The 9,610-nt window shown below is 46.3% G+C and overlaps 1 long non-coding RNA gene across 1 annotated transcript; it reads right to left on the bottom strand.

The window, feature by feature from the left end:
- Positions 1-2,756: 2,756 nt before the first annotated feature.
- Positions 2,757-9,110, bottom strand: LOC123390521. Its single transcript, XR_006605077.1, has 4 exons — positions 8,570-9,110; positions 5,421-5,541; positions 4,738-4,814; positions 2,757-3,674 (listed from the first exon to the last, which is right to left on the bottom strand). It is a non-coding gene; the product is annotated as an uncharacterized LOC123390521 (long non-coding RNA).
- Positions 9,111-9,610: the final 500 nt, after the last annotated feature.

The raw sequence follows: 9,610 nt of genomic DNA, 5'->3' as shown, positions 1-9,610 counted from the left end.
AAGAAGGGCAGGTGGGAGAGCCAGCAAGCTGGGCTTCCAGCTCCTTTTCTGTCATCAGCTCCACATGGCTTGGAGCAAGGATACTCTTGTTACTATCAATATCTCCATCTCAAAAATGAAATCAATGATAATCTTTTTTTTTTAAAGATTTTATTTATTTATCTGACAGAGAGCACAAGTAGGCAGAGAGGCAGACAGAGAGAGAGGAGGAAGCAGGCTCCCTGCTGAGCAGAGAGCCTGATGTGGGGCTCAATCCCAGGACCTTGAGATCATGACCCGAACTGAAGGCAGAGGCTTTAACCCATTGAGCCACCCAGGTGCCCCTCAAAAATGAAATTAATACCTCCCATCCTCCAACCCCCCCATCTTAAAAATCGACAAAAGGCAAAACAAACCTAAAAAATATCTGGGTGTTACTTAAGATGATCAAACGAATGGGATCCCAATTATTTAACGCAACTTGCATCCATTTATTTCATCCACATCTTGGAATACCGGTTTCCAAACATTATGCCGGGGGTAAAGTAGTGGAGTCCCAACCCTGGGCCTCAAGCGGATTAAGGTCTAGTATCTAATGAAAGGCAGGTGTATGAAATGGCTGTTGCACAGAGTACACATTAGAAGAAAGCTATAAATGACTTGCTGTGGGGCGTCAGGAGAAGGGGAAACACCTTGCTTGGGGAATGAGATCAGGGAAGGCCTAGGGAGGAGGTGGCATTTGAAGAGCTGAAAGGATTTTAGCAGGCAGAAGACGTTTTTGAAGCACGAACAGTGGAAGGCTCTGTGAAGGCAGGAGAAGTCTGGGGCTTATCTAGGCGATCACAGGCATCGAAGGCTGCCCACTGGTGGAGCCCATGTAGGCCTAAGGCTAGGCTCATAAAAGGGCCGGGTGGATTTACATGTCAACCCCAAGAGTCTGATTTAAAGGCCTCCAATGAAGTTTGTACTTTGAAAAAAAATTTTTTTTAAAGATTATTTATTTATTTATTTGTCAGAGAGAGAGCGAGCGAGAGCGAGCATAGGCAGACAGAGTGGAAGTCAGAGTCAGAGGGAGAAGCAGGCTCCCTGCAGAGCAAGGAGCCGGATGTGGGACTCAATCCCAGGACGCTGGGATCATGACCTGAGCCGAAGGCAGCTGCTTAACCAACTGAGCCACCCAGGCGTCCCTGTACTTTGAAAATTTTTAACGCCCCTGGGGAGTCTAATTTGTAGCTAAGTCAGGCTAGATGGTCTATTAGGTCCTTTGTAGCCTTAGAGAGAGTCATGCCCTGTCCGGTAAACAATGGCTTGGTTTGCAAATGTGGGTGGCTGGTTGTATTTGCTGAAAACCTCCCCACTGAGAAGGGAGCCTGATGGAGGATTCGATCCCAGGACCCTGGGATCATGACCTGAGCCAAAGGCAGAAGCATAGCTGACTGAGCCACCCAGGCATGCCTGGAGGACTATTCTAAGAGTGAGGGCCAAAGCCCGGTCTATCCATAACGGCAATGAGTCCAGTGGGTGCGATAGGGGCTGACACCCAGTAGTGCTACCCCATCCACCAGGGCAGCCTCTGTTCAGCTACCAACAAATGCAGCTAAGTAGGGACATGGGCCTGGGGTTGCTGAAGCAGTGAGTTTCCTTTTCTTTTCTGTTTTTAAAGATTTTATTTATTTATTTGAGAGAGAGAGAGAGAGAGCACTCAAGTGGTGGGGGGCAGAGGGAGAGAGAGCAGCAGACTCTCCGCTGAGCAGAGAGCCTGACATGGGACTCGATCCCAGGACCCTGAGATCATGACCTGAGCCAAAGGCAGACATCTAATTGACTGAGCCACCCAGGTGCCCCAATCTTGTGACTTTTCAAAAGAAGCCAGGAATCTGGCAGAAGATCCTGATTTTATGTTAGTTAAGAAATTGCTATGTTAGTAAACAGTTCAGATTCTTGACGAAGCAGAAGGGCAAGCCCGGTTCAATCCGCAGGTCTTTGGTTTGACTCCTCCGGTTTAGAGTTGTCATCCTCAGAAAGAAGTGGCTTTTGATATTATCAAGTGATTGTTACTTGATAATCTTTAGAAAAACAATCGTTGTGTCGATTTCATATACTTTGCCTTTTTTTTCCTGTAATACCTGGCTGAGAAGACATAAAAAACTTCCACATGCATTTTTCAATTAATGGTCAATAGTGCCTTACCTATAGTCACCCCTTCCCCTATTAATTTGAAGCAAATCTCGACACCATATTATCCATGAACATTTAAACATGACCACAGTACAGTTATCATGCCTAAACATTCATAATGTTTCTTAACAATATCCAGTCAATGTCCAATTTCCAATCATCTCAAAATATCATAATTTAAAAGAAAAAAAAATCCAGTTTGTGTGAATCGGAATCCAAATAAAGGCCACACATTGCAGCTGGTTGATATGCTTATGTTTGCTTTTGGTATTGTTTTTTGCATGTTGATTTTGCCGAATTGGCTATTATTAATGTGTTTGTATGGGAACTTCTGCTAAAGGATTTGTAAAAATGTAATGAAGGTTTGCAAGGCCAAGCTCTGTGATTATATTAGAAGTTAGTTTGATACAGTAAGTCTTATAAACAGCTAAATTCTGTCAAAGAAAAAATCCATTTTTAATGCATGATTGAATATTGATAATTAATGGGAACTATGAGGAAGTCATATGCAAAGATTAATTACCAACTGAGCTCCGAGAACATTTTTCTTCCTTTGTAATCTCACCTCCTGAGAGAAATAGTCTATATTGGTCCTAGAGTGAATTGACAGATATGTCCAGAAAGAAAAGCCACACACTTTAATCTTTATTGGTCATGCTTAATTGGATGTACTATTATTTTTTATTTGCAGAGACAATATTTTCCAGTTAATTCTTTCTGCAGTGCTGAAATGGGAAGGTGAGGATCCCGAGGCCTTTCTCACCATGCTGGATGCGGAAGGTTAGAAGTGCCAGGCTTCTAATATCTCTCTTTGTTGGAAGTGTTTGATGCCTCTCTACGATGGAAACTAATTGTCTGAACCAAGGTCATCCTCTACAGGCCAACCCTCTCCATAGCAGTCCCTCAACTCTGACAGAAAGTGATACCCTGGGCTTTCTTCTTTCAGAGGTAACTTGAGGGGAACCGACCCCTGAAATCCAAGTTCATTAACACAGGGGAAAATATTGTGAGTCCGCCACGTCAAAAAGCCAGACAGGCCTGGCTATTTGGCCCTGCTGGAGAGCACAGTGTTTGTACATCTACCTAGCCTTCTGTTAAGAGACACCCGCCGGCCGGTCTGGGATTGGCAGCAGCTCAGACCCAGTTTGCAAAGGTGGCTGGTGGCCGGTGGCTAATTACGCGTTTGATGAACTTGTGGTTAAGACAATGCCGTGCGTGTCCTCCCCCGGCTGCAAACTGCCAGGTTACTGGAGAGTTTCCTGTATGGATACTAATTAGGCCTCACTGGGTCCTGAGATTTCCTCATTTGTCTTTCTGTCACCGAGTTTGTGGTTACAGATCGCCCCTGTTGACTGGGAGTGCGGTGGCATTTCCGATGGCTCACACATGTAATAAAGCCATTCAGGCAACCAGCAGTGTTCAGCCGTCTTTACAAAACAAAGCACATCCATGGTTATTTGCATCCCCGAGAAAAGTTTGCTTTCTCCAGGTATTTGTTTTCACAAAGCATTAAGCACCTGAAAAACAGAACCAAAGCTTCCAAATGTGATGCCATGTGGCGAGGCTGGCCACGTGCCTCCTGAGAAGGCCCAGCCAGGAAGTTCCTGGGGGAGGTGCATTAACCCCACATGGGCAGATGGGGGGCAGGGTTGGGTGACCTGGTTCCCCAGGGAGGTGGGGGAGATGCCACCCCAGTATTGTCTCCCAGGTCACCCTGGCCTGAGAGGCCCTGGAGAAGAGGCCTTGCTTGGCTCCCAAAAATGGCAGGCAGCCCCCTTTGTAGCACCTTCACTAGACAGGAGGCCTCCTCTGGACCAGGAGCTCCCCGGCCAGCTGGGTTCCTTCTCTAGGTGGTGGGAGCACAGGCAAGAACAGAGGCCCTTAGTGTGTGGTTGGGTGGCTTCTTGCCTTTCTTCACGCGAGCGTAATTATTTTTTTGCAAGGAGCTGGAGTAAGACTCCAACTCTCAAATATTTCTTTCCTGACGTGACTCTAAAACAGTGTTTCGTCTCCCAAGAAAGAGCCTGGTGAATACCCCCCCAGAAGCAGGAAGGTCTTGCTTCCACGCCTGAGGGGTGGTGTGTGATGAGGAAGGGAAGGGAGGGAGAGAGGTGAGGAAGCATCAGGAGAAGGCACAGGTGAAGATGGATGTCTGTGCTGGTGTGGCTGTGGGGGAGGGGCATGGGTCAGCTGGTGAAGGGGGTAGACGGATGGAGGGGATTGAGGTGAAAATGTCCCTCCAGAGCTAATGTGGCTGCCAGGAGTGTGAGCCTTATTGAGCAGTACTGCAAGGCCTAATCCCACCTGGGGAGAGAATGGTCGGTTGGGGACTGCTATCTTCCATCAGTCAAGTTCCCAGGTGTTTTGGAAGATATTTTGAGTCAGTAAAGTACTAACTGTTCGGTTGCTAGGAACTGATTTTATTTGGACTTATGGGGTGCTCTGTTCACCTGGGGATGGAGGTGACCTTTGAGGCTCTGTCAAGAGAGCTTTCTATGTGACCACAAAAATCAGATATCAGAGGGGTCTAAGGTTTCTCCAGCTGCCCGTGTTAGCATAATCAGAAAAAAGATAGTTTACATGCTGTCTGTAGGTCGTCTGTCTCTCAACAGGTGGTCATCAGTCCATACAAAGCAACCAGAGTCACCCATGGGACACTAGAAAGGAGAAAACCAATCTAGTTAACTAATAACCCAGATAAAGTCAACATCCCTGGCCATAAAGATTAGCCAGGCAGCCGCTCACAAGGTTGTGGAGGAGAGCTCTCATAGCCTTGTTTTCCCTTAAGAATGGCAAAGGCCAGGTGGCATTAAGGTCTGTATTTGTGTCCCTCTAGGGCCCTTATCCAATTCCACCAAAGCTAAGTATAAATCATAATTATATATAATATCGAGCAAGGACAAGCTGCAGTGGCTTCCCGTGAGCTAATTTGGGTGAGGACCACCAATGTCCTAGGAATGGGCACTGAATCCGCAAAGATCAAGTTTGCTTTCTTTAAAGAGCATAATGCAAAGCTGCAGTTGTGTTTTCCTTTGGGTTTACTACATCTCAAGGTGGGGGTTGGGGAGACGGTGCAGAGGCAACTGGATGACCCAGCAAGGCTTTCTCCATGAGTAAGCCCAGCCGGTCGGTCGTTTCCTCACCGGCTAGAAGGGAAGAGAACAATCTACAGGGCAGAAAATGCATGGAGAGCCTGAATTTGGCGTTGTGTTTTGATTCCAGGATTTTCTGCCTCTTACTAGCTACTTGAGTGCAGACAGTACCTCAAAGTCTCCATGAGTTTGGTTTCCTCATCCGTGTGAGAGTAATTGTACCTCAAAGTCTCCATGAGTTTGGTTTCCTCATCCGTGTGAGAGTAATTGTTGCCTCAGAGATGGGTTGCATCTATGAAACAAAAATGAGCACAGGAAAGCTGTTAGCGCCCTGTAGCCCTCAAACCACAGCCACCCCAGAAGGCTGTCAGCGATGGAGCCAGGCCAAGTGTTCCAGCCCCACTTCCCAGAACGGATGCCTTGGGAGGGGTCCCAAGGTTCCAGGGTCACACATCAGATGTGTCCTGTCCCTTGGGGAGCCTCTGGGATGCCCTGGCTCCTGGTCCTAACTGAGGCGGAAAGGGAAGCGAGCCCAGTGCCTGTAAAGTTTGAGGCTGCTCAGATCCTCGCCCTACCTCTGCCCTCTCCAGCCCTGTTCCGCACAAAAACATCAGTTCTCAGGTTGTTCCAAGTTCTCCTGAGCATCAGAGTCAAGGCCTACAGTCACAGACCCTCTCGGCAAATGGCAAACACTTTCCTGTTTTTCCTGGAAAGCCTGTCCCAGTGCAGAGCAGACTCAAAGCCTAAGAAGTGAAGGCAGGGGTACGAGTGGTTGGGGGTGGAGTTGGGGGGGAGGGGTTGGTGGGACGATGGTCAGGCTGAGCACTAGTTCCTGGATGGGCCCCTCAGCCGAGTCTCAGCAAAAGCTGCCTCGGTAGAGGCCTCCCACTGGCTGCTATCTTCCGTAGCACACCCATATGTTCACTGTCGCCCGGCTTGTCCACGAAAATTTGCTGCAGGCAGAAATCTGGCATGGATGTCTCAAGCCAAGAAGAAGATTTAATTTTTTTTCCTTTTGATAGACTTTGAATCACAGTCATTCAGTCCATTTGACCCGGGAGAAGTTACTTCAAAGAAGAGTTCCGGCCCACCCCAATCTTCTGGGGGTTCCAGCGCCAAGAACAACTTCTCCAAGATGACTTCAAACTACCCTTCTGGGACTGAGCCTTCAGGAGCTTTGCCCACAGCCTATCCTGAGCACGCCGTTACTCACTTATTGATGGCAAACATCATAACCTTCCTCTTGGCATCATTTCCGTTTATTTATTCTGTGCCCAGAACTTCCCTGGGCACTCATGAGGATCTTACAAGTAGAAAGAAACAACTTCTGTACAGTGTAGAAAGCATAAAAAAGGACTGGGGAGAATGAGGGATGTTTGAAGTGCTTAAATCTCATGCCAACTTACTAAGAAATTAACATCTTTGCTGGGAAAATTAAAGATATTTGGAATCGAATGGAAATTTTTTTTTTCAATGCAGAAATGTAAATTTTGCATTTTAGTGTGTGATCAAAGGGAATTCCTCTGACAAATGAGAGCACTTGAAAATGCAGTGTAGGCTACTTTCATTAGTATGAAATGTATTGATAATCAAGGGCAAGTTATAGTAGAGCCTTTACTTTTAGGTTCAATTTTAATTGCTCTCACTGTCCCATTCATTGATGAATGAATCAATGTTGATGAATGAATGTTATCCAGTGTTTACTATGAGCCAAGTTGTCATTGAGAAAATGTTATCTGGTTCTTTTCTGATGTAGTTTTTGGTAATCCTGCTATTTTCATGTTATGAGAGCATCTTATAACATGCAGTTCTTGGGGCACTTGGGTGGCTCAGTGGGTTAAAGCCTCTGCCTTCGGCTCAGGTCTGCTCAGCAGGAAGCCTGCTTTCCCCACTCTCTCCGCCTGCCTCTCTATTTGTGATCTCTCTCTCTCTGTGTCAAATAAAGAAATAAAATCTTTTTAAAAAAATGCAGTTCTTAATCATTAACATTCACTCTCTGACATTTAGAACTTTCCTCCATATGAAGCTAAGACGCCGGAGAGAACCCACCATCCTGGAAGCTAGTTTGCATTGGGGACATCAGAGTTGGGACTCTCTACCTTCACTCTCTTGGGACCAAAGTGGAGGAGCGGTAGGGAGAAAACTTCTCTTGTATGGCCATTATAGACCAGGCACTTTACAAAAATAATCTCATTTAATTTTTTTTTTCTGTGCAATTGTTAAAGATTTTTTTTTATTATCAGTAAAAAACTGACTTTTTTTAATTTTTAATTTTTTGTAAACATAATATATTTTTATCCCCAGGGGTACAGGTCTGTGAATCACCAGGTTTACACCCTTCACAGCACTCACCATAGCACATACCCTCCCCAATGTCCATAATCTCATTTAATTTTAATTCTCACAACTTATCGGTAGATAGGATTTCCATTCCGGAGTTCAGAAAAGTGAGGCTAGGATGGCTGATGAAAAAAACTAGTAGGTGTTGGCATCGCTAACCCTCACTGCCTTTTAGCACATCACCCATTTCATGAGTATGTATTTATTGAGCGCCTGCTGTATCCTAAGGACAGTTCCAGGCACTACGGATTAAGTCGCCATCCTCATGGGGTTTCCAAGCCAGTGGCTAGGACAGTAAACAGACTTGGTGAAATGCCGGGCGGTGGCAGGGAGATGAAGAAGAAAGGAAGAGGTGAGTGGAGGGGGAAGAGGAGTCCAGGCCGACCCTGCGGAGTCTAGTGTCTCCGGTCTCTTCCTCGTGAGAAAAGGGGAATGTGCACACATGTGGGCACCTGCACTGCCTGGAAGGTTGCGGGTGAGGGCAGTGAAGAGTGAGGAGGAACAGGAGTCCAAAGAAAATGTGCAAAGAGGGATAGTTCCTTGGGCTTCGGTCTGTTCCTATTTGCCTTCTGTCGACTCCGTAGTGACATCTGCATCGTGAGCTTTGTTACACCCTCCCCTTCCTGGGCCAGTATGCTCCGAAGGTGATAGCTATCACCCCCTGTCCCTCCCAGCCCCTTGGATGTCATTATTTCCTAGTGACCTTGCCTTGTCTCCTTGATAATGTACACATCCTGTGTTTCAATCCTTCAGGGCCCATGAAGGGATCAGATAGCTAATTTTTTTTTTCTATACAAAGTTAGCTTATTTTGCATTTGTAATTAGTTTGATAAGCTGCAAATATGCCCAATGTTGACGTGCCCCAGGACCTCTTTTTATCTTCATCTTCACCTCCTTGGTGATCTCATCCAGTTCAAGGCTTTAAAAAAACACCTGTAAATAGATGACTCTTGAATTGATAAGTCATGCCCTCTGCCTACCTGACTTTTCCACCCGGAAGTCCAACAGACATCTCAAAATGAAGACTGAATGTCCCAGCCTTGGTTTCCATTGACAGCCTTCTCCATGCAAGTCAGTGGCAACTTCATTGTCCCAGCTACTCAGGACAACAAATTGGGGTCATCCCTTACTCTTCCTTATATCCCGAAATATCAGATTTTGGGATATGAGCCCCATATCCCGAAAGGATTGATTCGCCTTCAAATAAATCCAGAATTCAACTGGATTTCACTGTTGTACTGTTTCTCCTCACTGTTTGTCCTCAGCATCTCCTCCATCACCACTCTGCTCTAAACCACCATCATATCTCGTTTTCGCAGTTCCAACCAGCTTCTAATCCTTTCTCCTTTCGGTCTACCCTAAACTTGGCAGCCAGGGTGATCTGACTATAAAGAAGCAAATCACATCAGCTGGCCCTTCGGTTTACACCCTCCAGTGGCTCCCACTTGGAGGAGTCAATCTGGAAACTGTTCTTTTCACCTCTGCTTCTCCGGATAAAACAAAAACAAAAAAACCCAGCCCTCCCTGCTCTAGGCCTTTCCCTTGCATTCTCCCTCCCTCTCCTGTGGGAGCGCCCAGGCAACAACTGTTTACAGGGCCACACCCTGGCTGCCCTGGAACGCTCATGTGCTAATCACTTGGTCATTTGAAACTTGGTCAAGGTTAGATTTGCTAAGAAATGTCTTCCCCCAAATCTGAGAGCTCTCCTTACTAGCCCTGGAAGATAAGACCTTCTAGTGGCTTTATCTAAAGAGAGATTGTCCCCTTTGTCCCCACCCCCGACCCCCACAGGAATGCCTGTTCGGTGGCCACACAGCAGCTCAGAGCCCACACCTACAGGAAATGCCTGTTTGTTTCAAGTAACATTTAACTCAGTGGCTTTTTTCTCCTTGGGCCTTCAACTACTTTCCCTCTCTCTGTTCCTCTCTCTTTTCCCCTTTAAGAAAAGTACGTCCATTTTAATTTTATGGGCTTGACAGAACTAGGACAATAGGACAATGTTTCCTCGGATCAAATTTTTT

Source organism: Mustela putorius, unplaced genomic scaffold (genome assembly GCF_011764305.1).
Source record: "Mustela putorius furo isolate JIRA1106 unplaced genomic scaffold, ASM1176430v1.1 tig00000129_pilon_pilon_pilon, whole genome shotgun sequence".
NCBI lineage: Eukaryota > Metazoa > Chordata > Mammalia > Carnivora > Mustelidae > Mustela > Mustela putorius.
Note: the sequence above shows the minus strand (reverse complement) of the source record. Positions and strands in the feature narration are given on the sequence as shown.